The sequence below is a fragment of the Electrona antarctica genome, assembly GCF_951216825.1.
Source record: "Electrona antarctica genome assembly, contig: scaffold_539, whole genome shotgun sequence".
Lineage (NCBI taxonomy): Eukaryota > Metazoa > Chordata > Actinopteri > Myctophiformes > Myctophidae > Electrona > Electrona antarctica.
Window position 1 is genome coordinate 60,001 of NW_027637546.1, and position 5,000 is coordinate 65,000.

The window sequence follows — 5,000 nt, forward strand, 5'->3', positions numbered from 1 at the left end:
CCCAATTGCAGACCCCTGAGCACAAGTTTATGGACATGGCCCAGACTTCCAAATACAAGGACAATAAGTTGACAGTTATATCCCAAGGCCATAATACGTTCCACCAGAAGCTGATATTTCATAAGTTTAAAACAAGTGTCCATATACAAATCAAATGGGCTGCCTATTTCAAATATAGTGACCGTTTTTCTAATTTCATTGATGAACACAATATCTGGGGTATTTGGAATATCTTGTAGTGAATTGACATGTGTGTCATTGTGATCAAACCAGTCTATTTTGACAGTGCTGTGTTTATACATTCTTGTTGTCCTGTCCTGTACTCCTCTGATCTTGTCTGAGACCAGGTCCACCAGACGGTCATGTCTGGCAATGTACAGTCCTTCATAGTGGCTGCAACCCTTTAAGAAGTGTGCAACTGTTTCTTTGTCATGTGGTACTGGATGTAGGATGCAGTGTGGGTCGTGTGCTGATGGGTACCAGGTTGCCAAGTTGAACATGGTCGGCAACACCTGTAAACGGGCTTTAATAGTGAAAATAAGAATGTCCTCAGCTATGGTGTTATTTGACAGTACAGAGTGTGATAATGAGTGGTTTGCAAAGGGAAGAAGGGCCAGTTTTCCCTGCAGCCTCAGACTGGTCCAGTGTTGTGCACTTTCTGATCGCTTCATTCCTAGAATGGTGGCTCTTGCGGTCGCGGATTTGATTGACAGTTCATGGTCCGTACCGTCCTGCTCGTAGGTCACACATGCACGGACACGCAGATCCACGAGGATGCTGTTGTTGAGCACAGGAGGATGCTGTTGTTGAGCACAGGAGTTGTTGAATCAGGCGCCACCCACTTTAACTGTAATCCTGATCGCTGGCATCGATCATTAAGATCCATCCAGTCGGACCGCACACCGAATCCAGCGGCTTTAATGTCCAATTTACCATTCGCTGCATGTGTTGAATGAGTGACTCGCGAGCCATTTCCCTGACCGTGGGGTCGTCGCTGTTGAGCATATTTATAAGTTTCTGGTTGCGGTGTAAACCCATTCAATATTCGGTACACCCAGACCACCATCTCTGATGGGCTGAAACAGTATGGCACGGGTGGAGTGAGTATTGAGACAGAACCAGCCCCTCACCAAGCACACTGCCTTGTTATGCAGTTCTGTAAGGGTGTTCTGTGGCAAACGGATATTCGAGAATAGATGTTGAATTTTGGCAAGTGCCAATAATCTGATTGCCTGCAGTTTCATTCAGATAGGGAGGGGGGAGGAGTCGATCAAGTCCAGTTCCATTCAGATAGGGAGGTGGGAGGAGTCGATCAAGTCCAGTTCCATTCGGATAGGGAGGGGGGAGGAGTCGATCAAGTCCAGTTCCATTCAGATAGGGAGGGGGGAGGAGTCGATCAAGTCCAGTTCCATTCAGATAGGGAGGGGGGAGGAGTCGATCAAGTCCAGTTCCATTCAGATAGGGAGGGGGGAGGAGTCGATCAAGTCCAGTTCCATTCAGATAGGGAGGTGGGAGGAGTCGATCAAGTCCAGTTCCATTCAGATAGGGAGGTGGGAGGAGTCGATCAAGTCCAGTTCCATTCAGATAGGGAGGTGGGAGGAGTCGATCAAGTCCAGTTCCATTCAGATAGGGAGGGGGGAGGAGTCGATCAAGTCCAGTTCCATTCGGATAGGGAGGTGGGAGGAGTCGATCAAGTCCAGTTCCATTCAGATAGGGAGGTGGGAGGAGTCGATCAAGTCCAGTTCCATTCAGATAGGGAGGGGGGAGGAGTCGATCAAGTCCAGTTCCATTCGGATAGGGAGGTGGGAGGAGTCGATCAAGTCCAGTTCCATTCAGATAGGGAGGTGGGAGGAGTCGATCAAGTCCAGTTCCATTCAGATAGGGAGGGGGGAGGAGTCGATCAAGTCCAGTTCCATTCAGATAGGGAGGGGGGAGGAGTCGATCAAGTCCAGTTCCATTCAGATAGGGAGGGGGGAGGAGTCGATCAAGTCCAGTTCCATTCGGATAGGGAGGGGGGAGGAGTCGATCAAGTCCAGTTCCATTCGGATAGGGAGGGGGGAGGAGTCGATCAAGTCCAGTTCCATTCAGATAGGGAGGGGGGAGGAGTCGATCAAGTCCAGTTCCATTCAGATAGGGAGGGGGGAGGAGTCGATCAAGTCCAGTTCCATTCAGATAGGGAGGGGGGAGGAGTCGATCAAGTCCAGTTCCATTCAGATAGGGAGGGGGGAGGAGTCGATCAAGTCCAGTTCCATTCAGATAGGGAGGGGGGAGGAGTCGATCAAGTCCAGTTCCATTCAGATAGGGAGGGGGGAGGAGTCGATCAAGTCCAGTTTCATTCGGATAGGGAGGGGGGAGGAGTTGATCAAGTCCAGTTCCATTCAGATAGGGAGGGGGGAGGAGTCGATCAAGTCCAGTTTCATTCGGATAGGGAGGGGGGAGGAGTCGATCAAGTCCAGTTTCATTCGGATAGGGAGGGGGGAGGAGTCGATCAAGTCCAGTCTGACAGAGTAGTCATCATACAGTTCTCTGCCTTGCTCTTCCCAGTCACCTGCAACATTACATTTATGCCCTAGGTATATTTAGGCCCTAGATGCCCTACACTCTGATGGCTTTTTGCATTAGTGAGAAGGATGGGGGCTTGTCGGTTTTAGATTCCTACCTTTCTCAAAACGCAGCACATTTGGTTTGTTTAGCCTCCAACCTGGACCACAGCAGAAACTCCTCAGTGCGGGAGAGCATAGCTAGAATTACGTTCTCTTGATGTGACGCAATTTGCACATCATCGGCGTAGCCCTGGACTGGGTTTGGTGATCTTATTCCTTCAGGTGCACACTGGCGCATCCATTTGAGCCAGTGATTAATTGCAAGGATAAAGTTCACCGCACTCCAGGGACACCCTGTTTTAATACCTATACCAAGCTTGATTGGATCAGTCGGAGTATTCCCACATATGTTTAAAAGGCAGGTGGCTTGTGCACATCCAGTTCCCGTCTGGTGCCGGACCGGCAAGTACAGTGAAAAGAAGAGAGTCCACACAGGATTGCTCTGTGTTCTTTTATTGAAACACCATAGTTAAGGATTGCTCCAATGGTGTTCTTATCTATTTATCAGAGCCCGTAGACGTCCTCTTTGATATTGTTCTGACCAACACTATTTTGGAGCAGATTTGCCCAAACTGTAAACTACTTTTGGTACCAAAAGCTTTTTTTTTTTTTAAATCTTAAAAACAAAAAATATTGCAAAATCTCTTAATGTATTTAAAGTATTTAAAACATTTATAAAATATATAAAAAATATTAAATCAGTCTGCAACAAACTAAAAACCAACAAGTTCTCTTGAAACTGTTTTTTGCTTTGAAACTGTTGTACTATTCATACTTATAGTCATATGTGTTGTCATGTCACTTAATGGTGTTTGTAAAGTACCTACCCAGTCAGCATCAGTCACGTGACGTGACGACCTAGATAAAAGGGATGTTGTCACATACTAACAATTATCACCTGATGAAGGCCGCCTGCGGTCGAAACGTTGTGTCTTAACTATGGTGTTTCAATAGAAGAACACCATTGGAGCAATCCTTAACTATGGTGTTTCAATAGAAGAACCATTGGAGCAATCCTTAACTATGGTGTTTCAATAGAAGAACCATTGGAGCAATCCTTAACTATGGTGTTTCAATAGAAGAACCATTGGAGCAATCCTTAACTATGGTGTTTCAATAAAAGAACACCATTGGAGCAATCCTTAACTATGGTGTTTCAATAAAAGAACACCATTGGAGCAATCCTTAACTATGGTGTTTCAATAAAAGAACACCATTGGAGCAATCCTTAACTATGGTGTTTCAATAAAAGAACACCATTGGAGCAATCCTTAACTATGGTGTTTCAATAAAAGAACACCATTGGAGCAATCCTTAACTATGGTGTTTCAATAGAAGAACCATTGGAGCAATCCTTAACTATGGTGTTTCAATAGAAGAACCATTGGAGCAATCCTTAACTATGGTGTTTCAATAAAAGAACCATTGGAGCAATCCTTAACTATGGTGTTTCAATAAAAGAACCATTGGAGCAATCCTTAACTATGGTGTTTCAATAGAAGAACCATTGGAGCAATCCTTAACTATGGTGTTTCAATAAAAGAACACAGAGCAATCCTTAACTATGGTGTTTCAATAAAAGAACCATTGGAGCAATCCTTAACTATGGTGTTTCAATAAAAGAACCATTGGAGCAATCCTTAACTATGGTGTTTCAATAAAAGAACCATTGGAGCAATCCTTAACTATGGTGTTTCAATAGAAGAACCATTGGAGCAATCCTTAACTATGGTGTTTCAATAAAAGAACCATTGGAGCAATCCTTAACTATGGTGTTTCAATAGAAGAACCATTGGAGCAATCCTTAACTATGGTGTTTCAATAAAATAACCATTGGAGCAATCCTTAACTATGGTGTTTCAATAGAAGAACCATAGGAGCAATCCTTAACTATGGTGTTTCAATAAAAGAACACCATTGGAGCAATCCTTAACTATGGTGTTTCAATAAAAGAACCATTGGAGCAATCCTTAACTATGGTGTTTCAATAAAATAACCATTGGAGCAATCCTTAACTATGGTGTTTCAATAAAAGAACCATTGGAGCAATCCTTAACTATGGTGTTTCAATAGAAGAACCATTGGAGCAATCCTTAACTATGGTGTTTCAATAAAATAACCATTGGAGCAATCCTTAACTATGGTGTTTCAATAGAAGAACCATAGGAGCAATCCTTAACTATGGTGTTTCAATAAAAGAACACCATTGGAGCAATCCTTAACTATGGTGTTTCAATAAAAGAACCATTGGAGCAATCCTTAACTATGGTGTTTCAATAAAATAACCATTGGAGCAATCCTTAACTATGGTGTTTCAATAAAATAACCATTGGAGCAATCCTTAACTATGGTGTTTCAATAAAAGAACCATTGGAGCAATCCTTAACTATGGTGTTT

At 43.7% G+C, this 5,000-nt stretch overlaps 1 protein-coding gene across 1 annotated transcript in view; it reads left to right on the top strand.

The window, feature by feature from the left end:
* Window positions 1-5,000, top strand: part of dclre1c (DNA cross-link repair 1C, PSO2 homolog) — a gene marked incomplete at its 3' end in the record, with an annotated part of 64,035 nt that overhangs the window by 44,893 nt on the left and 14,142 nt on the right. The window lies entirely within an intron of this gene.